The sequence below is a fragment of the Epinephelus moara genome, chromosome 15, assembly GCF_006386435.1.
Source record: "Epinephelus moara isolate mb chromosome 15, YSFRI_EMoa_1.0, whole genome shotgun sequence".
Classification (NCBI taxonomy): domain Eukaryota; kingdom Metazoa; phylum Chordata; class Actinopteri; order Perciformes; family Serranidae; genus Epinephelus; species Epinephelus moara.
The window spans coordinates 14,925,313-14,949,859 of NC_065520.1; the positions used below are offsets into that span (position 1 = coordinate 14,925,313).

At 42.0% G+C, this 24,547-nt stretch overlaps 1 protein-coding gene across 1 annotated transcript in view; it reads left to right on the plus strand.

Annotated features, from left to right (window-relative positions):
- Positions 1-14,375: 14,375 nt before the first annotated feature.
- The window catches only part of LOC126402040 (midkine-B-like), a 39,006-nt gene continuing 28,834 nt past the window's right edge, over positions 14,376-24,547 (plus strand). The window contains exon 1 of the mRNA XM_050063693.1: positions 14,376-14,511. The gene's annotated coding sequence lies outside the window, so the exon portion shown is untranslated. The remainder of the gene's footprint in view (positions 14,512-24,547) is intronic.

Here is a 24,547-nt window from a genome sequence, read left to right on the forward strand (position 1 = left end):
TTCAATCGCTGTCTGCTTTACATTCTTTGAAACTTTGAAGCTGTACGAGTTTTTAAAAAATGGGCACTCCCGACATCTATTATTACAGTTGGTCATCTGATTGGATTGGGAAAATGGGTTGGTCAAGGGAAAAAAAGGAAACTGAAACTGGATTAGATCATGTAATCAGGTCTTGGTTTTGATCTGGATCCAACCTTGAGTTTGTTAAAAACATTTCAGTAGGATTGGTATGCCTTTGATCCAAAATATCAGGATTATCCTAAACCCAACAGAATGCTGGATTCAGGGTCAAAATGTAATAAAACTTATAAGCAAATGAGTTGTTAAATTGTTAGTGATAAGGAAGATAAAGTAAACATTGGGCTACCAATTAAGCCTTTCAGTGTGGTTAAGTTAAAGAAAAAAAGAAGAGGGTTGGTGTCCCCATAACATAATCCCCCCAAACAGCTGTCAATGTCAAACAAAATTTATTTCCTAGTATTTATATTCCTATGAAGAACACTGGTTATCGGGATTTGGATATCTCGAAAAGTTTGTATCTGGATCAGGGTGATCCAATCCAATGTTGCTTTGAGAAACCACCCCAAAAGTAAAATGGATTGGCTGATCCTGGATAGCAAAACATGGGAAGTCCAAGTCTGAACCATTCCGAACAATAATTCAAATGACAAACAATCAGAAACCTGGATCCTGTTCAAACTATGTCTACATGAAGATGAAGAACCAGATTTTAAGACTGGATAAGACTTAAACTGGGATATTAATGTGCATCTCATCGCAGTCAACACTCATTACGTGACAGTGTTTTTTCATGTGTTAAGATTTTTCACATATAAATCCTAAACGTAACTCTATTGTGATATTGTGAAGTCGGCTGCAGCTTCATCTCAGTCTTATTCAGGAAAACTGCAGGCATTTTGCAGGTTTTTCTGTCTCTCTTCAGATCACAGCTGGCGCCGGACATCAACATAATGTCAGAAAGACGGCTGACGATATCTTATATGTCTACCAAGATTAGAATTTAACATGGTGTGGACTTTAACATCATATACCCACTTTACACCTTGCATTAACATGCGTTTTTTTTGTGTGATCGGATTGCTCTTGACCACATGAAAGTACAGGTGTAAGTACACTCGAAACGCATTAAGGACAGATTGTCATCCGATCTGCCAAACCACTTCTGAAGGTGGTCAGGGATGCATTGTGACCACATGGAACAAAGGTGTAAACGCAAATGCAAACACTCACCGGGTAGCGACTGCCAAGACAAAAAAAACCACGGAGAGACTCACGGTGAGACGAAGTGTCTGCTCTCCATTTGGTCTGACAAAAGTGTCCATACCATACTTAATGGGGGGCTAACATCTTCTTCTTCTTGTTATTGCGGCACACAGGATATGAAGCTCAGCGTAAGTTCAATCAGGAAGACCTTTCCGTGCTCATTCATTCACAATTCTCCCTCTCTCACTCCCACTGCTTCCTCCAATTAGCTGCCACCAGGCGTGCACTCTTCTTGCTGTCCTATTGTAATTAGCCACGGCCTCCATCAGCCAATCAGGTCGTCACTACGAGATTTTAAATCTGTTCTCTCCTCTGCCGCTTTCAGCTGTCATTCTAGGCAGAATCGCCGCCCCTCCTCCACCCCGTTCACCTCCAGCCGTCACATCCAAGGTCAAAGATAAACCCGAAGACTCATTCCTCTTCTCATCCGGATCATCAGCACCCATCCATCTGATCCTCATCTCTTCTCCACTTCCTCTACCACCACCAGCGTCTAGACCCCGGGGGGGTTCCCTAATTGGCTACGGATCCATCACCCTCCTTATAGCTCACCATCTCGAAGGGGTCTAATCGCCAAAGACTTTTCACATTTTCACATTCCATTCTCATGTGCATTTGTAATTAAATATTTTCTTTCCTAACCAAAAACATGTCTCTCCTGATTGAAATGACGTTATAGTCTGCTGCTGGAAATTTTTGCAGAAGAAGAAGAGGAGGATGTGACATCAGCACAACGGAGCGTGATTGGATAGCAAACGGATCTGGATGTGGACACTAGAGGCGCATATTAATACCAGGTATAAATGTATGTGGTCAAGCGCTATCCGATTGCAAGGGGAGTAAAGGGGGCCATAGCATTTTCCAGACGTTGGGTTTTGTTCTCTGTACCTTAGGACGAACTGTCATTATTCTACATCAGGATGATGTCGGCATAAAATGTTCGGAAGATGTTGGATTTTCATAACTTAACAACACAACTTGGAACCAACAAAATATCAATGTCATCTGTCATCAGTATTCTACGTCAAATTGACTTTGGCTTTCAACATTGTCCTGACATTGAATTTTGTTCACCCAAAGTCACAACCTAAACTGAACCAGATATTAACGTCTAACGACACTGGTGGGCGGATGCCGAATTCTCTTGACAAGCCGGGCATTCTCTTGAACTGAACATATTTTTACCCGTTACACAGCTTTTTGCAGGTTACCTGTCGAGTACCCGCAGGTACCTGACCCGATGCAGGACCCTGGACTGCATGTCTCAGGCCACCACAAACCTCCAAAACTGATTGAGTGCTCCTTGCCAAGTCTGTGGAACTCTATCGGAGGGATAAACACCATTCATCCACAAGATATTCCTTCATTTATATCAATTACAGCCTTTATTTAATCACTCATTGAGAACAAGCGCTCTAAATACAGCAGATAGAGGAAAGCAAAGATAACCAGACATATCAAAGGAACATATAGGATCAGAGATAATCACAGACTTTTGAGGATAGAAGTTTGTATATGGTGTTATGGAGATGATGAAGATCACACATCTTCCGTTAGTGTTTTATTGACTGTAAAACAGTTTATTTATTTTCATTTTCATACTCACCAAAACACTCGGTGAACTCTGGTTCACAGAAGCATCTGAATCTGATGCTTTTCCCACTCTTTTATTAGTTTTTTTTTCTTGAATTTGTCCTCGATCTGTTTAAAATATCTTGGTGTGAACATCCATTTCATGAAGGGGACATATCAAAATGATAAAAACATGGCCGTGTCTTGCCCTACCTTGTGTAACCTAAGCTCTTTTGAGGAATGATGCCTGTACTAACCCTCCTACCCACCTTTGAAATCGAACTTCCACCCCTGGTGTGGTCATTCAGCGAGTTATCCAGCAGGGCGACTGGACCTATGCTCTGTATTCGGAGCCAACTCCCACATTCAGAGATGCTGCTTTGAAAAGCAAACTCCTGTGCAGCGACAGAATCGACCCATTTTCAATCATGTTTTGGGGGGAGGGGGTGTATGTGTGCACCAAGATTTTTGAGGGTTTGATGATTTCTGTCTAAACTTTGTACAGTAAGTTATTACTCTGACTTTGATTCGGCACAGCGGCTGCTGAAATAATTGGCAAACCGAAAGAGACATGTCTCAAACTGGCTTCACTGACTTTTTTTTCCCGGTTTGTTCTGCCTGTGAACTCTAGCATTTGAAATTTGTTGGGTGTCTTTAAGTTAGCTTTGCTTTGACAGAAAACTCTGGCTAATCTTTATTCTGTCAGGTTGTTGACTTTTTTTGTAGAAACATTGGTTAAAAAAAGTTCTGTGTTCATTTTGTAATTATTTCTCTTTATAATCCTGCATTTGAGATTTGTTTTAAAGTTGTTTGATATTTGGAACATTTGTTTTTGGCATAAATAGGCAGATAATGAAAGACGGGGGTTAATTTGAGAACGACTTGTTCTGTTTTTATAGATACGGTATACACACGAACAAAGTGAGTTTCGTGTATAATTATTTCAGTTTCCATGTTTCTAGACAGCTAGACCAAATCACAAAGCTCCTTGTAAAGTTCAAATGGTCACAATGATTGAACAACCTGAAGTCACCAGTATGGATGGATCTGCCTGGATCTGAATCTGTCCATTCGGGAAGCACAAGTGAATCAGTTTCAGCTGCTTTGGTGCAAATCAAAGTGACAACGGGTCCAATGTAGAGGCAAAAGCAAGCATGTGGTGTCCACAGACAGTTGCTCTCTCCTTATCCTTCCTGTCCGATTCGTCACTAGTTTTATGTTCTGCTGGTGTCAGGCAGCATGAGGCGGTACCTGCAGCCCAATCATGATAACGCACAGTACAGCATGACCCAGATGTGCCAATCACCAGCACCCTTCTGTAATGTCTGTAATGACAAGATAAGACACAACTGGGGGACGAATGGACCAGGAGTGCTAAAGTGCTGACTCATTTCTAGGTTTTAGGATTCTATGGAAACCTGTCAGCCATTTAATGTCAGGGTTTGAGGTTTTGCTCCCCTGTTTCCCCCTCCCTTGTGTTTCTGTCTGTCTTGTCCGTGTCTGCTGGCTGGGCATGGTTGACCCACATCCAGATTTCTCGCTCTTCCACCTACTCACCTGCAGCTCATCTCCTGGTCAATTCCTCCACCTGTATATAAGCCCGGTCTGATCAGCCACTCGTCGCCAGTTTGTTCCCATCACGTCCATCTCTGCTTGAAACCTCTTTTGGACTATTTGCCTGCTTTGTTTTTCCCTGAACACCTTTTGTCTCCCTGCCTGCCGTGCCCAGCCTGCTGACCTTTTTGCCTTTTTGTTTTGCCAGCTTATGCCACAGTGCTCAGTTTTTCCCTGCACCTTTTTGTATGAAAAGAACTTTTCAGTTTTGAACTGCATCCCTTTCCACTGGCACTGTGAGGACCCTTAGAAAGAAAGAACTCGACACAAGAGTTCGTCATGCGTTAAGATCAGGAGATGACTTGAAAGCAATAAGGAAGGTGCTGGATCCCAACATACATACGTTGCCTTGTGCTATGTGCAGACAGCCTGGAAGGTCTATTTCTTTGTAAGAAAAATGCTTTATGAACACATTATAAAGCTGTTTGATTTGGAATATATCTATAGCCTTTATATAGCTATAATTGGTTAATGTTTTATAAAAGCAATGGCTCAGTCCAGGCCGTGATACATTGTGCTTTTAACAGTTAATGGGACGCAAAGTCAGTGACCCTTAGCTGCAATAAAATCACAACCACTGCCTGTCATGAGCTATTGCTTAATAATAAAATAGCCGACAAGCCTGTGTACAGTAGGCATTTAAAAATATTCCACAGCATTTCTCGTCTAGAAACAGACAGGAATAACAAGACTTGTCATCGATCCTGACGCACACTTTGGACAACTCACTTTGAGAAGAACTTGGTTTAAATACCACTTGCCTGGAATAGCAATAGATTTCCTATTGATTCCATCCAGGATGGTGTGTCTTCTGTTGTCCACACTGCACACCCAATCAGGGTGATATGTCAACCCCTCCTTCTAGATCAAATGTATTGATCTCTGTCTTGTTGTTAGTATACGTACCGAGCAGCTGTAATGTTTTCAGGGAACAAGTGGCCTGTATTGCTTTTTTCTTCTTCTCCTCATTGATCACTGATGAACTGCCTTCAGTGAGCAGTAAAACACGATACTAGACTTTTAGTAGAGGTCTCACACTCTATGCCAAGGACTAATTGCGGGATAAATGTCTGGAAAATCTTCTACACTTTTTTCTCTTCAACTAATCACTTTAAATACAGGAGCTTTATTTCTGCACGATGGGATTGATCGTTCTCAACAACCCATTGCTGTTTGAATGGGTTAGGTATATCTCTGACATTTTCTTTTTCATAATTATCCCACTGAACAAGGCATATAAATACAGTTTGACAATTTGCACTGAGAAGAAGCAAAACAGAAGCAAGGCGCACACTGAAATAGCAATGTGCACATCTTGAGGCGTGAAAGAAGCCGTCTATGTCAAACTGGAACAACCATTGTTAAAAAGAGGAGGTGGCCTACGACACCATTTATCACCCACCTACAATGCAATCTTGGGATCCCTCCCAAGACGACTTCACACTCATTCACATCTGGTCCTTCCTGACTCTGACGACACACGATGGCCAGGTGGGTTAACGACTCATTGTGACCTTAGCAGCTCTGTAAGGGTTCACACCCACACAGAGTTTAAAGGCTGCAACTCTGTACCAGTCAATTAGAACTGAAGAAGCTTCTTGGATGAGAGGCGAATTGTCTTCAAGAATAGCAAGCAAGTCCAGTTGCCTTCGAAGACCTGACCTGACCTGGATGGATTCTGCTGTATGTGAGGATAGTCCAAAAGAGTTCATATACTTTATGTCTTCACATCTAAAGTACCTCAAATAATTTCTGTTGTGAACATTTATACATGTTAGAAACGGACATCTGTCCTCCAGATTTTGTCAATGCAATAACGTCATGACCGTCGTTGGGATCAAAATGAAGTTTTAAGATGGGTGTGGTCCGGGCAAGGGGCCTGGAAGTAGGGGGGTATTGAGTTGGGAAAGGGCCACTTTACACTCCTGGCCGACAGTCACTTTAAGTGACACATCATTGTATCGTGGCTAGACTGATCCCATTGCAATTTGGTCTCTGTTATCTTTTTGATCACTGATTTCCCAAGGTGTAAAACATCATCTAGTGGTCACACAGTAACATTCATTTGAAGTCATGTTTGTGTCCACGAATATAAGTGCAATATTTCCTGTTGTTTAGCCCTGGTTTGGTCTCGAACACTTCTACGTCTTCTCCCTAAACACAGGTGACAGGCTGCAAGAAAAGATGAAGAGAACTGATCACATCACTCTTTTTCTTTTTGTTGTACCCTGGCATCCAGAGTGTCACATAATTACATTAAAGTACTAATGCATGTCTATCAACAATGTCTAGAAATTATGTTCAGCCAGTGCAACCGCTCAAGAGGCATGGTTAGGTTGTTAGTGAAAACAATTTGGGCCACCTGACGACACATATGACAATGCTGCATTGGAAAACTTGCACAACTGTTGTCCGGCCTCACTAGTATCGTGCATGTCAGCACAAATTCTTCGACAATCTGTTAAACTACAGCAGGACTTTGAGGCACTGGCGGTTAGGATTTAGAGCCTTGGAAAATGTGCATTTTCCGTGGTTCTATTCTGACACGGAGGACATCCTGTGAGAATTTTAGCTGCATTTTTAGCATGCATCAGTGGCTGCTCAACTTCTGTGTTGCGACTGGTCTTGGTTTTTTCAACCACTCTGACTATTTCTGGATCCCTAAAAGCGGGATAATCTCCATCCTGACCGCAAAGGACCAAGACTGTTAAACACAAACATCAACTACTTTTGCAAGCACCCTGACCAGTTGGGAGGATGGGCCACAAAAGTTGCACACAACCTCCTTCCGATACATCTATCAGTCCCCTATTCTGCCCTTTCAAACCTCCTCCATGCTGCTGAGTGAATTTACCTCTTTTCCCCTGAATAATCTGCTTGATATTTTGTCACGCATGCACTTATCCTTCTGTGGCCTTGTCACTTTTCCCCTGGACGTTTTTTTAAAGAGGCCACTTACCATTGTCTTCTCTTGATTGTAAATCAGTCTTTGTGCTCTGGTTTGTTCCCAGACAATTTCAAACAAGCCTGTATTCAGCCCCTTGGCTTTGATCAAACACTTTCTCATAATTACAGACCTATGTCCAAATTACCCATTGTCACAAAAATCACTGAAAGGCTGTTGCTAAACAACTACTGGAAATGGTGAAACAACCTAACATTTTCGCCAGCTGCATAGTGTTAGAAGCTACCAACAAAATTCTGATGAATGCAGTATCTAGTTAGTCATCATTCCATTTTAGTATTGACAGACATTTGCCACCTTTGACACTGTAGATTTTACCATCTAGCTGAAGAGACAAAAGCAAAGAGTGTTGGCGTAGATGGAACTGCACTGTGATCTTTGTTGTCATGTCTTCAGAGAAATCTTTCAGGATGACTATTGATGATTTTGTCTCATTGTTGGCTCATATGTTGTGTGGGGTTCCACAAGGTTTAATCCTTGGTCCCATTATGTTCTGTTTATATGCTTCCCCTTTGTCTTATTATTACTATTCTTCAGCAGTTTAATAGTGTTGCCTACCATTGTTATGCAGATGACACCCATCTTAATGTATCATTTAATCTGATGATCTTAAAAATCTGGATACTCACTGTTACTAAATTTTGATATACAGAGATTGAACTTTAACCCTTTAATGAGTCTCAGTCAAAAAGTTCAAACTGTAGAAATGAACATTCTCCCAGGTCTCCTTTTTTTTGTTTTCAAGAAATCAGTCAGTTCTCTGAGTGGGATCCAATTGTTTCCAGGTTCATTTGGCATTGGAAAAAAACCCAGAGTTAGGTTACGTTTGAAACTTGACAACTCCCAGAAATGGAAGGAAATATATCTGTACCACATTTCAAAGATTGCCTCTACTTGGCTTAAATTAGACCATTGATGAATCTGTGCTGCAAAGATCATTACGTAATAATGATTTGGGAAAATTTATAAACAGTGTGCAGAACCCATTGATACAATTTCAACTTAAATTCTGTGACTTTGTTGCGGAGGAATATAAATTACAAGATGAACGAAGAAAAACTGGATGATGTGCCTATGACCTCTATTTAAAGCCTAACCAACTGGACACTTGATCCAAAACTGGATAGCCAAAGGAATAACTCAATAATGGATAGGAGACAATTAAAAAGACTTCCAAATTTTAAAAGAAAAACATGCTCTGGAAAGGCAATTATGTCATTAGTTTGACCAAGTTGTTAAAAATGACCCACTAGGTATGGATTATCCAGAGTTAGGAGCTTATTTGTCAAACAGGAGATATTATACCCAGACTGCATAAGAGCTTTATGAGAAAAAACAAACAAAAAAACATTCCATGGATTATTAAAAATAAATGGGAAAATTAAGGTAACACTGATATTCAAAAGGAGGACTGGTACATCTATTGTGACTTTTACATGAAAGTGCATCAACTCACATACATGGATATGGATGGAAGTGCTTAATTAAATTTTTCAATTACCCCAGAAAGAAGACTTTACTGAAGAGAATTCAAACTGCTGGAGAATGTGAGGGAGCCCGGATGCCAATCATTGGCATATATATATTGGGAATATCCAATAACGTCGGGTTAGAGATGCATGGAATATTGGAAGGCATATTTAATACGAAAATACCTTTCCAATTTTGCTTGTCCATTTCAGGGAAAGTCAACTTTCATCAAGGCACTTCAACAATTTATCTGGTGTTCTGATATGTGCTTGCCTACTAAATTATGGCCAAAACTAGAGAGTAGAGAAAGTAGTCATAGTACATGTGATGCCAACATAGAGAGGACATGCCCTCAGTACTTGAAAGACTATGAGTATAAAGTAGAGTGTGATAATCATACACCGCCCACTGTTGACTACTTGCTACATAGTGATGTGTAATGTACAAGAAACCTTCAAGCAAGCTATGAGTCAGAGATTTGGGCTAGTGCTATGAAGAAGGAAATGGATTCCCCTGGGAAAAATAATACATCAATACTGATCACAATGCCAGAGGGCAAACATGCAGTTGAGGGCAGGTTGGTCAATGCACTCAAAGACAACTTGTATGATACTGAAACATACAAGGCCAGATGCCAAAGGGTTATGGTCAAATGGCAAGAATAGACTTCAGGGAGACTAATTCTCCTACAGCAAATATGACATCGTGGTTAGTTGGACCACTATATACTTGCAGTACCTTGCAATGGGGTATGTGTATTGGAACTGACTGTACTGGTGTACAGAGCTTTGGCCCTCCCTTGAGAGGAAGCTGTGACCACGGAGAACACAGTGGTTGCCTAGTGCTGGAGAAAAGGGGTTGAATGAAGTGGCTACAATCAGAGGATATAACAGCTGAGGGCAGAGCTAAACAGAGTTGTCTCATTCCACTTCAGTAACCTCTTCACCTTCATGGAAAATGGGGGCATACTGGATTTTACAGACGTCGTCAGTGTGTTTTGTCAACACTACATCTACCTGCCAGGAGTTCAAAGGACGGCTGCGAAATTTCAAAATCAGTGGAACCACCATGGATTATCCTCACAGGGTGGACGAACACTTCTCCAATTGAGCCCGAGCAATTCAGGACATTTTTGCAGGAAATGGTACCTTGAAACCAATAAAGTCACCCCTCTACAGTTAGAGAATGGATACCAGAGTCAAGGTGTCATTGTGTACCTGAGAATTTCAGGTTGACTTAAAGGGAAAATAATTGCTCCAAAAATAAAAATCCACTCACTCTTTATAGAAATTAACAATAATAAACACTAGGGTTGCATGGTAATATCGGCGAGTCATTGGTATAACATTGTATTTCATGTGTCCACCTGCTGGAGGGCCATCACAATAAGAATATGCATAATATGATGTTAATTCCATGCAGAAGACATTTGAGGATCACTAAAATTAGGCGGGGAAAAAAGTGGATTAATCAATATCGGTATTGGTTATCTGCCAGATGAGTTGTTACATATCAGCATACCAGATATCGGCAAAAAAATCCAATAGTTTGCATCCCTAATAAGGACCAAGCAACCCATTTTTTTGCCGTCTTAGTGGTTTTAGTTTTACTTTCTTCAAGGCGTTTTGACCTTTGATGCTGCCTCCTGATTGTGACTTTATCCTAATGAGACGGACCTGATTAACTAAAGGTTACATACATGCAGAAGACTGTTGAGTTTTAAAGGTAGATTCAGTTTGCAGACACTAGTGATGGAGTAGAATGCAACAGAAGTTACATGCCTATGTTTCTATGAGAGACAGAAGGGAAGAGGCAGTGTAATGTATGCTGCTCGCTCCTGTGAAATCTTTATTCATTTTCCCATTGACAAGTACAAGCTAATTTCTCATGAATAATGAAAGCATTATATCAGAGGTTATATTGCTGTCTTTGATCAGGAGCATGACACGCTGCCAACTGCTCTTATGCTCACTTACAAAGCTTAATCAAACTATATTATCTCCAGTGCATCGTGGGATATCTAGAGTAACACAACAACTTGTTGTGGACCCCTTTTCTTCGTCTTCAGTTGTACTGAAAAATTGATGGTTCAAGGGTTATTTTAAAAAAATCATGACTTGTGTTAGGCGGCACGGTGATGCAGTGGTTAGCATTGGCGCCTCACAGCAAGAGGGTTCCTAGTTTGAACCTGGGGTGGGGGAGCCCATCTGTGTGGAGTCTGCTCTTCCTGTGTCAGCGTGGGTTTTCTCTGGGGTACTCCAGCTTCCTCCGACAGTCCACAGACATGCAGGTTAACTGACTCCAGAGTGACTGTAGGTGTGATTGGTGATTGTGAGTGTGAATGGTTGTCTGTCTCTATGTGTCAGCCCTGTGATCGTCCGCTGAACTGTCAAGGGTGTACCCCGCCTCTCACCCACTGTCAGCTGGGATAGGCTCCAGAGATTAAGCGGTTATGCAAACAGGCTGAGGCTGCAGACGTCCCTCTCCCCAGCAACGCTTTCCAGCTCCTTCTGGGGGATCATGGGGCGTTCCCAGGCCTGATGAGATATATAATCCCTCCAGCGTGTCCTGGGTCTGCCCCGATGCCTCCTACCAGTTGTATGTGGCCAAAACACCTCTACTGGGAGACACCTAGGGGGATCCTAATCAGATGCTCGAACCACATGACATGAAGGTGTAGCGGCTCTACTCCGAGCTTTCCCCAGATGTCCAAGCTCCTTACCCTAATACGAAGACTGAGCCTAGCCACCCTTTGGAGCAAACTCATTTTGGCTGCTTGTATCCACGATCTCTCCCCTCCAAGAACCACCATCTTGCGTGTCCCCGTGATCCTGGGAGCTGTGTTGTCCGGAGCTAATAGCCCCTGGTATGGTCTCCCACGGCAAAGTGGTCTCAGGGGTGTGTGTGAAGTGCACTTCAAGAGGACCTTGATGAAACAGCACATTCGGGAAAAGAGTACCTCGCCCAGTAAGGGGACACTGGGACCCCCTTCTGGAGCCAGACCTGGGGAAGGGAGCTTGTCTTTTGGGCCTGGTGGGCCGTAGATGTGTCAGAACATGACTCAGAGAAATATGAAATATAAAAATGTCAAAATACACTGGAGGGGGCTTTAAGTGTCATCAAGCAGTTTTAGAATGATGTTTTTATTTGAGTCAAAGAAACTCCACCAACATGCCTCTCGGCCTGTTTAAATACCATCAAAGCTTCTCTAAGACATCATAGCTTCAAAATAGTTATTTGCTCTGCTGTTATTCTTGCTTGGTCTCCCTTGATGAAGTTCAGCTCCACATTATGGGAATGGTAAGATAAAAGCAGAGGCATGAATTGATTCAGTTGTGTCTGATAAGAAAAGATACACAATGATCAAAGAGACAACAAAGGCTGAAAAGAGATCTTCTTGCTATAGCTGAGTTACAAGCGCTGCTTTTATCACTTTGCTGATGCGGCTCTATATGATCAACAAAGTGGAAGTAAAGTTTGGAAACAGGATTTGATTGAGCACTTTTGCAGCTTCTGGCCTAACTTCCAACAACCCTGCTTTCTCATATGACGACATTACATTTTGGATTTGCTGCATTCTGCTGAACTTAGACCTGTTGGCCTCATTCGTGGACACTTTTATGTGCCATCTAGTGATAGCAAAAGCACACTACACTAATGTCTGTAAACACAAGATGGCATTTCTGCTAAATCAGTCCAGAGACTATTGATAAACTGAGATGGCCCACTTAAGATTCATTTCCTGTATGTGTGTCACATGGGTTTCACCAATGCCCTGCCCCTTTAGGAGACTAGCGATGGTCCTAATCTATTCACTAGAATTAAAGAAGTACATGTTAGTACAGAATATAACCGTTGCCTTTTCCCCATAGTCACTTAAGTAAATTTTGGAACCATTTTCCACAAGCCCCAACTAGACAGACAAATCAGCAGAAAATTAACTTTGTTTGAGACATGTCTCTCTCACGAGATTTGGCAACATCTGACGTGATCTCACACTCGGTTGATAATAAAAAACAAGGATCAAACAATAAATGTGAACTTTGTGTCTTCAGCATTGAAGACAATGGACTCACATTCTTCGTGCAACTCGTACGCTAACACAGGTGAGCTTGTCAGAACTTTGTTCCTCGGCAGCGGAATAGAAGCCAGATTTAGTTTGGAATTGCTTCTTACTTCAAATCACCTGGGAATCAGGTAAAATGTTCATATAGAAGTTAAACAAAAGTGGTTAGCACTGTCACCTCACAGCAAGAGGGCTCCTGGCATGGGTTTTCTCCGGGGTACTCCTCCCACAGTCCAAAGACATGCAGGGTAATTGGTGACTCTAAAGCCCCTTTTACACTGCCAGATTTTCCGCGAATGTTGGGCCGATTTGCCGGTCAGGTGCGCGCGTTTATACACACAGAGGCAGATTGGCGAATTGATCCGAGGTGCCCAATTTTCCGCCTCGTAGGGTAGTCATATTGGTGGAACCGTTTTAGTTTAAACAGACTGAGGTGGCCTTCCGCAACGGGAGGGGCTGTTGATGACTTGTGGGAGGAGCTGTTGATGATGCCACACGTGCAAGCCACTGGCGGTGGATAAACAGGAAACAGCTGATAGCAGGAATTAGCGAGCAGCTAGTAGCAAGAGGGAAACACAAACCTGACAGACACTGTAAAGATGAGCAACTGGGGAGACAAGGAATTGCGCGCCCTCCTTGTCCTCGCAAACCAAGAGGCCATTAACCGTCAGATGACGGGGACGGTGAAGAACAGGCCGATTTACGAGAGAATCGCTGAAGGACTGACCAGCCGTGGCTTCCCTCCCACGTCACTGTTTACGTCACACGCTGAGCTACACGTTTTGTTACTTGCTCACGCCCCCCATTGCCCCGAAAAAGGCGCATTCTGTGTGAACAAAAGTAGGTAGGCGGCATTTTGCTGCACTCCCCGATTTTGTTTTTATACTGCCAATGCTGAAAGAAGACTGATTGGGCTTTCCTGCAAATTTGCACAACTCCTATCTAAAAAGGGCTTAAATTGTCTGTAGGTGTGAATGGTTGTCTGTCTCTATGTGTCAGCCCTGTGATAGTCTGGTGACCTGTCCAGGGTGTACCCCGCCTCTCACCCAATGTCAGCTGGGATAGGCTCCAGCACCCCCGCAACCCGCAAGAGCATAAGCGGTTACGGAAAATGAATGAATGAGTGTTTAGGTGTTAAAATGAACAATTTTAAAGTTCTAGTTTTAGACTTGAACAGTGACCCCTAACCCATAGAGTTACATTATCATTAAAATAAACCCACTGTCCCCATATGAGGACGTCTTTTTTGTCTTTCAAAATCTACTCTCTGTTTAAAGATAATACCTAGTTTTTATAATCTCAAATAGCCAGGAGTGTGTGTGTGTGTGTGTGTGTGTGTGTGTGTGTGTTGGGGGGTTAATAGTTACTGTGTGTGTGTGTGTTACTGTGAGGGCGTGGGGTGAATGGGGCTAATGTAACCAGAATGAACTGGTTCGGGAGACAAAAGCAGGGGGCTCGGGGAGGTGCATGAATGAGAGTCATAGGAAACGAGAGAGACAGAACTTTCCCCTGAGTCTTTCCACAACTGCCTGGTAAACAAGTAAGTGCACTCTACATTCCATCTCATCCTTTACAAGAAATGTTCTGAACTGTGATTACTTTAAAATGAGAAGAAAATAGTGTTTTTGTGTGTGTGTGTGTGTGTTCAGAGTTAGGTGTCAAAAATAAGTGTTAAAAGGCAGACACTTCATATTTACTGTAACTCTATACTGTACAGATGTCCTTGGCTGCTTCTCTAACCCTTCTTGTTTGCTGTTTATCATTTCCCCGCTGGGTTTTATTAGTCTTTATGTAATTGTCCCATTTCCTGTGCCAGCTCCCAGCACTTTCCCCACATCTCAACTTTAAAATACTGCAAGTACAGCTCTTCTGCACACACTCTATGTGGCATGTGTGAGTGCTCTACTGTAAGAGAGAGGCATGGAGATGTGGCGAAATGTGTGTGTGCAGCAGTTAAGCTATTGTAGCACATTTTAAGGGTTTGATTAAAAATTGTTACGCACTTTAATGCATGTTTTTGCTTCCTGCTGATACAAGTAGCTTTGTTGTGCTGTGCTTTAAGTATCTGGCACATTTGCAGTGCATGTATGTGTGTGTGTGTGTGTGTGTGAAATTGAGAAGGAGAGAAAGAGAGGTAGAAAGGGCTGGCAGATGGGAGCAGTGTTGAGAGAATTACATATTATTAGCTGTGCTTTTTGCTGACAAACTGGGCAACAGGACAGACTGGTGAGCAGCAACCAAAAGGCGATTAGAGAGAAAGACAGATGCAGCTCAATAAAACTTAATTGTGCAAACCATTATTGTCCCCAAAGTGAATATTTATAACCCATACAGACATGAATTACATGCAAGTGCACTGCCATAAATTCTCAGATAGTGGCCTCGCATCAGAGAGAGGTAGGTCCTGCGATACATGTTTATATTTTGAGGTTTTATAACAACTTCTAATGAGTATGATTATTATGTCACATTTGAAAACCTCATTTATATTTTCCTACTCTCTCAATGAATTCAGCATATGTGCATTTCCACACATGGCTGGATTAACTGGCATTGGGGCCTCGGAGCAAAAATGAGCCATCCCCTAGCAGGCTCTTTCACAATTTTCTGTCCTACAAAAAGCAATGCACCCAAATTCGTACATATTCCACATATTTTGAAAGGCTGCAATCACATGACCAAGGAAGCAGTCTTGAGCGCTTGTAAGGAGGCAGATTTGGGTGGTGGATGGATCACAAAAAAACTGACATTTGCCCAGGACTTTCCCCTGGAGTCACGTGTTCAGATTCATGTGATCTGTCTTCACCATGTTTCTTTTCCTAAACCTTACGACAGTACCTTCACTTGCCTGAACCTAACCTCCGTAACTTTACATAGATAATTGTATGTTAAGTACGTAATGTCAGTCGTGAAGTGCAAATTTGTAGGATACTGTACAACCGATCGTGCATACATTTTCCATAGGATATCATACGAACTGTTCTATTGATGTCCAAATGAAGCGTCATGAAGCACCAGTTGTATTTGCTGAACCCACTAGATCGCACTCTTAGTGTAATGAAAAAGGCTCAAGTGATGGCAGTGCAGTTTGGTTTCAACTAGCAATGGCCAAATGAAGCTTCATGAAGCATTTTTCTTTATTTTTTGGGTCCACTCTGGCGCTATTTGTTCAACAAACGGTTGAAACCAAACTGCATTGCCATCCCTTGAGCCTTTTTCATTACACCAAGAGTGCCATCTAGTGGGTTCAGCAAATACAACTGGTGGTTCATGAGGCTTCATTTGGCCATCACTAATAAGTATCCCATACATCCTCACTGAAACAAATCTGAGTTGTTCTGCAGAATACTCGTTCCTCTACATATATATGTGTTCGTATACCTCTACTCCCTGACATAGGGTCACATACTGTTCACTACTTTTACTGATACATTTAGCCATAAATAATGTTTATATTCTGCTGATCTCACACCAATGTGGGATCAAGTCATTGTTTTGCAAGTCACAAGCAAATCTTTGCACTCAAGTCCCAATTCAAATCCCAGGAAAGTCCCCAGTCAAGTGTCAAGTAAAGACCGACAAGTCCCATGTGCTAAACTTTGAGTGTTGCGTCCAAACCAAGTCATCATGTGCTCTTCACCAAATGTAACGCCATTTGAACAACAGATTGATATATTAAATTCACAAAAATCACAATTGCTTTGTAAAATGTTGTATTCATTTATTAAAACGAATTTGTTAAAAAGTTACAATGCTGTTAGCTAGCAATCAGCTTGGTTACTATTAGCCTTGACTTTCCTTTCAAAGCTGGAAGTTGCTGTGTTTCCATCTTTAATTTTCAAATGACATATTTTGCTTACTGCAATTTGGATTTTGTTGAGCACCACATAGTTTTTGTACACCAACGAAATGATCTCTGGTATGGTTTCTCCTGCAACTTGATTGGGTGCTGTCAGATTGGATACGTTTTCATTTTTGGACTTGGGGGACAGTGTCAAGTATTTCCAAGTCAAACTCTAGACTCCAAGTTAAGCTGAGTGTCAGTGGTGTTAAAGTCCAAGATTGGAGATGAAGTCTTTTGTTTCTTAGTCTGATTTTGGATATGGCTATGTAATGACAATTAGCATGCACTTCACATGTGTTATTACCTGCTGAAGACCTCTTGAACATTGTGTGAATAGTTTTTATGAGATTCTTTATTTGAAGGCATATGACCATATTCCTATACAAATTTCCAATTCAGTATTTTGCCATACAGTAATCCTTGGGGCTTTTGGGCTACACTTTCTGCTCTCTGCAAAGTTTCCTTTCTCAGTCTGTTAACATTTCTTACACAGCTGTTTCACATTAAAAGCCTTCCAGAGTATCAAAGGCTGTAAGCCTCCCTTTCCTGGTAGGTTTTAATGTGAAACATCTGTAGAAAAGTGTTGACTCATGGTTGATTTGTGGCTCTTCAGGGTATCTGAGTCAGGGAAAATGGGATCAGAGAGAAGTAGCTGGAAGTAGCTCATTTACCGAACGTTTTGGGGGCTTGGAGTCTGAACACCTTAACACCTTTAAGGTGTTGATGTTTGGCATGTAAAAGGCAGTTCAAAGAAGGCTGGGACACGCTCTTAGGAAATGTAACTGGAGCTGTGATGTTGGACGGTTACAGCAGATGGCACTAGAAATAAAGGGACGACTTCCTGTCAGGTGCTCTTTAGGCTCTCTTTGGGTTCGTTTGGCCTAGCAGAACTTTTGGATACACTCAATTGGCAGTTGATATACAACAGAACATTTGCATATAGAAAGCATTTGTTTATGGTCTTTAGGTCTAGGGCTGATGTTGGAAGGCGATTTTATTGCTGCTTAGGGAAATCAGACCGTGGTGGTTTGAGTCCAGGGCATGATGTTAGATTAGAATTGAGAAATTTGATGCTTTGGCTGCTGTCTGTGGTGGTGATCAAAGACTGGTTTGCAGGGTGGGAGGGATGCCCTCCAGTTCAGTAGTAGACACAGCTATTCTAATGCATGCCTTTCAGCAATAGTGTATTTAAGCTTTATTTTCCCAGGACGGGAGCAGGCAGCAACTTATGTCTGCTGTTGCTGTAGCAATTTGAATTCAGCCAGTGCAAACCCCAGGAGGGTCTGATGCTGGACCAACCCGACTCCCTGTCAAATCAGTAAACTTTCTGGTACTGCCGTTACACAGGAGCTGCTGTGAAAATTGGTATTTGGATTTTCTCTAACTAGGGGGGCAGCCTGAGTAGAGTGTATGTGTGTGTGTGGGCAGCCTCGGACAGCCCTATCCCAATTTACCACCTGTTTGTGTGTGTGTGTGTGTGTCTGAGCGCAAGCGTGCAGAAAAAATCTTTGCACTGGGGCCAATCAAACTAATGTAATGCTGCTGTCTGCTGGTCTGGACTACAGCCTCTCCTGCATGCTGGAGAAGACATCATTGTGGATCATCGCTTACACATTCTCTCTACAGGCAGCAGCAGACGCTGTCAGAGTTTCCACTGGATCCATTCTGATGAAGTAGTGCTGTTGTGTACTCAGAGCTCACAGCCCCAAACTCAGCAGTTATGTGCAGAAGTCAGAGGATGCGTTGGGTTGCTGTTACAGAAATAAATTGTGAGTGAAGTGGCCGCTTGTGCTGATTAAAACTGAAGCGTATTTGTTCCATGGATGTGACACAGAAGATTGAAAAGCATGCCTGTTTAGAACAGCTCTTCATCACAGATGTCACTGAGATGTGTTCACTGTCTCTGTCCTCTGTCTCTCTCTGGTCTGTCTGGCTCTCTCTTATAGTTAGTAGGTCATACAGGGACCGATAAAAAGTCATTTCTGCTTGGCTGCTTTTCAAAATCCCTAATTACAGAGTCAACAGCAACACACACACCCACACACACATCCACCAGCTCTCAAGCCCTTATCTCCAAACTCCCTCACTTCTAATAATTTGGTCAGAATCCAAACTCCAAACTTGGGGTGGCTGGGGAGTAAAATTTGTCTTTTTCACAGCACACTTGGCTTTTCAGATTAAAAAGTGAACATGCCACAGAAATTTATACTGTCAGCCTTTTATTATGCGGTATGTGTGTGTGTGAGTGTAGGCGTTACTGTGTTTTGCTTCAATGACCAACCACGACTCTTGGTCCTGTCAGATAAGAACAGTGTGTCTGCTAAATGCCAGCTCTGCAGAAATTAAAATTAAAGGTTATTTGTTGTAATTCTAGGTCTGCACTGCAGACAAGGCCCTCTGAAGCTAAACGATGCCAGTGCAGAGCAGGACATCGCTTAAAAAACTCTGCAAAGATGACAAGGAGGTCAAAATGATTCCAGCAAGATTCATGTCTCTTTACAGAGAAGAGTCAGGACCAGGCTGTCATGCCACAGTAGCCATAGAAACCATTGTGCGCCATACAAACAGTATAAAGGTGCATTCAGATTGAGCACAAAGTGAATTTCAACCTGCTGTATTTGAACAAAATTGACCACTGAAGCGGTTCTGCAATAGAGCATGTCAGTGGAATTGCATTGATAGACAAAACCTTGGGTCTGTGTTTACTTCCTGTTTGCTGATGTAATTCACATACACTGCAAAACATCCCAACAAGAAAAGGCTTCTTTGTATGTGTGCAGTCCAGATGGGAAGGTAACTGGAGGTGACACTGCACAAATGCCTATTTTTTGTGCTGTTTACAGCTGTTTCAATCCATGAATTAGGAAAACAAGGGCCACATTAGGTCCTGGAAATAGCAGGTTAAAGAGGACCTCTTATGCTTTTTGGGGTTTCCCCTCTTCCGTAGTGTTTTGCATCGCATTTTCATGCATCTATAAGGTCTGCTAAGTAAAAAATGCCCAAAGTCCAGGCTAAAGGAAGCTCTCTTTCCCCACAGAGACACAGCTCCTCAGCTGCTTGAAACGCCTAGTTTGCATTCCTGCCTTTACTTACTTGGTTGCATCACAATGTAACAAATGCACAAAGAGCTGAGGCCCCAAACAAACCTACTCAGAGCAGAGCTGCAGAGAGTTTGAGCTGTTGAGGAGACACTGCTGTTTTGAGTGCAACCACAAGTGACGCTTGTTTGGGCTGCCAAAAGAAGAAGAGATGAAGAGGAAGTGGTTGGAACACTATTTCTCAACAATATAACTCAGACATTTTATTTTTTCCCTCCATTTTACTGGAGGGCAAATCTGGAGATTTGGGATCACAACCTGTAAGTATGCTTTATGAGTTGTGAATTTGTTGTTGTTTGTAAGTGTAGAGTAGATGTAAACCCTGTGTGGGTGGGAACCCTTGCAGAGTCGTTAAGGTCACAATGTGAGTCGCTGACCCACCTGGCCACCATGTGAGTCGTTAGGGTCAGGTGGGACCAGGGGTGAACGGATGTGAGGTCGTCTGGGGAGGGATCCCAAGACTGCATTGTCGGTGGATGATAAGTGGTGTCGTAGGCCACCCCCTCTGTTTAACAATGGTCGTTCCAGCTTGACGTAGATGGCTTCTTTTACTCCTCTTGACTATTTCAAAGGGTTACCAGTGACAGATGATTTGGATAGTTTCATGTCTGGAAAAAAATGATGATTAAACAGGTTAAATCAGGGTTTCACCAGATGTGCACGCCTATCTGCATTTGTAGAACAGCCAATATGAGCAGCCTTTCTCTAAACTGACCTTAATTGGCCAAACTCCCGTCACAGGCTAGATTTACTAAAGCCTTAAAACAGCCCAGAGGAGGTGCAGAAGTCTTGTTCTCTCTCAGACCACTTGAATTACAATATGCTCAGTTTATAATGGGATTTATTGCACAATGACAATAAGATAAAACTGCCTACTACAGCGTTAATAGAGTATAATTCATTTCTCCTTTCCTCTAAAATGGTCAATTGTTACTCCCTTTACCCCATAATTTAGTTTTCTTCTGTACTTAACATTCAAGCAGCAGTAGGAACCTGTAAGGATGTTATGAATCCTGCCAAACTCTACCAGGGACCGAGTCCGTCCTTCAAGATATTTTTGAGATAGCATGTGTGCACCCTCAGCGGGGCAGAAGAACCCACAATTCTTTGTGTACCATTTTCCAAAATTGAAGGCAAAGCCTCTTCAAATGATGCACACCTGGGCACTTGCTAGCCTGTTCCAATGTGTGATCACCATATGTTAGGTCCTACAGAGGCTAGGCAAGACCCTTTCCTGACTTCTCCTACAAAGGAAGCATCCTTGACTTTGAGAAGCACTGATTGTATCTCTGGTTGATTCTGTCTATGGCTGGGATACAGTTGGAGAGTACTGTGGAGCCCTCTGCAGATGTGGAAGGTCATACCTTTGATGCAACTCTGTCCAATACAACTCTGCTCAATACAACTGTGTCCAATACAACAGAGAAGAGATCATCCTACTCAGTGGATGAACTGCATACCACTTATTGTACAGTGATGACAATGAATGTGTGCTGAATGGTAGATCATGATGTTTTTTTCATGATTTTGAAAGACATACTATGCCATGACTTTTTTTTCCGATTTCAGAAGACATCCTATACTGTGACGTTTTTTTTTTTGTAAATTTTGGATGACACACTATACTATGACGTTTTTTTGTGATTTAGGACTCTCATTTCAAGAAATACCATACTATGATTTTTTTCAACATACTGTAATAAGACATTTTATGAGGGTTATATTTTTTACATACAATACTCAGGTAACCAATCAAACCTACATTGTAAAAGTCCCATGCATTGACCATCCACCACGTCTGCAGTTCTCCAGGGGACCCCCCATTTATACCATGTCATTTGACTTTGGTCAGAATCCGCAGTTTTTTGTCTTGTGAAGTTACAACATTGAGGTGTTTTCAACACACTGTACTGAGTTATTTAGGTTTTTTTTTTACATATATTATAAATATTTTTAAATTAGTTATACATGGACTTCCTTTTTTACTTTTTTAATGCTTTGTCTAAGGACAAGAGAAAATCTTCAAGGAGGCAGAGTTGTGTGTCTCCAGTTCGTTCGCTCAGGGAGATAAAAGACCGGTTTAAAGGTTAGAGGATCAGGGTTCAATTCTCAGGTGAACAGTCACTCTCTTTTGCAGTTAGTAAGTGAAGATGTCTTAGAAACACAGACAAAGTGTCTCTGGCCTGGTAGTTCAGGCTGTTAGAGAAGCAGTTGGAAGTCCTTAGGTTTAATGTTCGATCCTAGTCCATGGCAGGTGAATTTTAAAGGCTACTGTCTAGAGGAGAGAATGAAAGGCTCCATGAAACACTAAGGGAGTCTGAGGTGGAATAGCTCAGGCTGTTAAAGCGCTGCCTGGGAATCCAGAGAATGAAACTTCAATCCTTATCTGGGCCGGTGAATTTTAAAGGCCACTGTCCACAGGAGACAATGAAAGGCTCCGTGAAACACAACTGAAGTATGAGGTGGAATAGCTCAGCCTCTTAAACTGCTGCTTGCTCTGAGATTGGAAGTTCGATCCTCATCAAGGGCAGGTCAGTTTTAAAGGCCACTGTCCAGAGGAGAGAATGAAAGGCTTTGTGAAACACAAAGCAAGTGTGAGGTGGAATAGCTCATGCTGTTAAAGCGCTGCTTGGGTATTCGGAAGATCGGCAGTTGAATTTATAAAATCCAACGCCCAAATAAAAAGGTTATATGCGCCCGGAGAAAAGGTGATTTGTGTAGCAGTAGGATAGCTCAGTGGTTAAGGCAACTGACCTTAGTGCGGGAGACTGGGGTTTAAATCTGGCAAGGTTAATGGTTTGATCCTTATCCAGGACAGGTGAATTTATAAAGTCCAACGCCCAAATAAAAAGGCTAAATGTGCCCGGAGAAAAGGCAATATCTGTAGCAGCAGGATAGCTCAGTGGTTAAGGCAACTGACCTTAGTGCTGGAGACTGGGGTTCAAATCTGCTCAGGTTGATGGTTTGATCCTTATCCAGGGCAGGTGAATTTATAAAGTCCAACGCCCAAATAAAAAGGCTAAATGCGCCCGGAGAAAAGACCATATCTGTAGCAGCAGGATAGCTCAGTGGTTAAGGCAACTGACCTTAGTGTGGGAGACTGGGGTTCAAATCTGACAAGATTAATGGTTTGATCCTTATCCAGGACAGGTGAATTTATAAAGCCCAACGCCCAAATAAAAAGGTTAAATGCGCCTGGAGAAAAGGCCATGTGTGTATGCAGGATAGCTCAGTGGGTAAGACTACTGGCCTTAGTTCGGGAGACTGGGGTTCAAATCTGCTCAGGTTAATGGTTTGATCCTTATCCAGGACAGGTGAATTTATAAAGTCCAACACCCAAATAAAAAGGTTAAATGCGCCCGGAGAAAAGGTGATATGTGTAGCAGCAGGATAGCTCAGTGGGTAAGACTACTGGCCTTAGTGCGGGGGACTGGGGTTCACATCTGATGCTACCATATGCACGTCAGGGCACGGCATGGGGGAGCCAGGACGCCAGGAAAAGTGGGGATGTCATCATCATCCCCACGTTGAGTAACATTAAGTGGGTAATAGTAAAGTTATGGTTTGCAGTAAGGTATCTAGGACTGGGTAGTAAGAATGATATGATGACTGGGTAATAGGAATGATAGTATAGGAAAGGTAGGGTAGGCAGGAAAGTGGCTAGGAAGGATAGATAGGAAGATGTCTGGGTAATGGGTAGGTGATATATCTATAGATATATATTTTTTAAAGTAGATTTTAAACACAGTTACCCAAGTCATTTTAACTTTTTTTTTTGGAGAAAGTTAAATGTCTAAAACACATAAAGTACATTTAACTTAACTATTACTTAATTGTATAAATACTTAGACATAAATAAACTTAGACGTTTTTACATTTAACTTAACTTTAATTGTTAAGAAACAACAATAAATAAACAATAAATAAACAAGGCTGAGTTTAAGAAAGTTAAAGTTAAAATGTCTAACAAATGTCATAAAATGTCTAATAAAATGTCAAAAAATGTTTAAGAAACACAGACTTCGTCTGTGTTTCTTAAACATTTTTTGACATTTTATTTCTTCTCATAAATGTCATTCAAAAAAAAAAGTAATTTTATTAAAAGTTATTAAACATATTTGACCTTTTATTTCTTTTCATAAATAAAATGTAATTTTTAGAAAAATTGTTTTTAAAACATTTAAGCCCCTACCTATTACACCTTCCTGTCCTAGGTCTGGCTGCCTTCCCTACCCCTGCCCTCCTATCATCCAGTCCACCTTCCCCATTACCCCAGTCCTAGCCACCTTCATGCCATGTTCATGCCCAAGGCCTAGCTAGCAACCATCCTTAACTGCCCTCCTGTCTATCCTAGATATGTAGACAATAGATTATTTGTGTTACAGTTTACTGTTAAATGTGTGCATTAATCGTGTACTCAATGTGGGGGATGATGATGACATCCCCACTTTTCCTGGCGTCCTGGCTCCCCCATGCCGTGACATGACGTGCATATGGTAGCATCAGATTTGAACCCCAGTCCCCCGCACTAAGGTCAGTAGTCTTACCCACTGAGCTATCCTGCTGCTACACATATGGCCTTTTCTCCGGGCGCATTTAGCCTTTTTATTTGGGCGTTGGACTTTATAAATTCA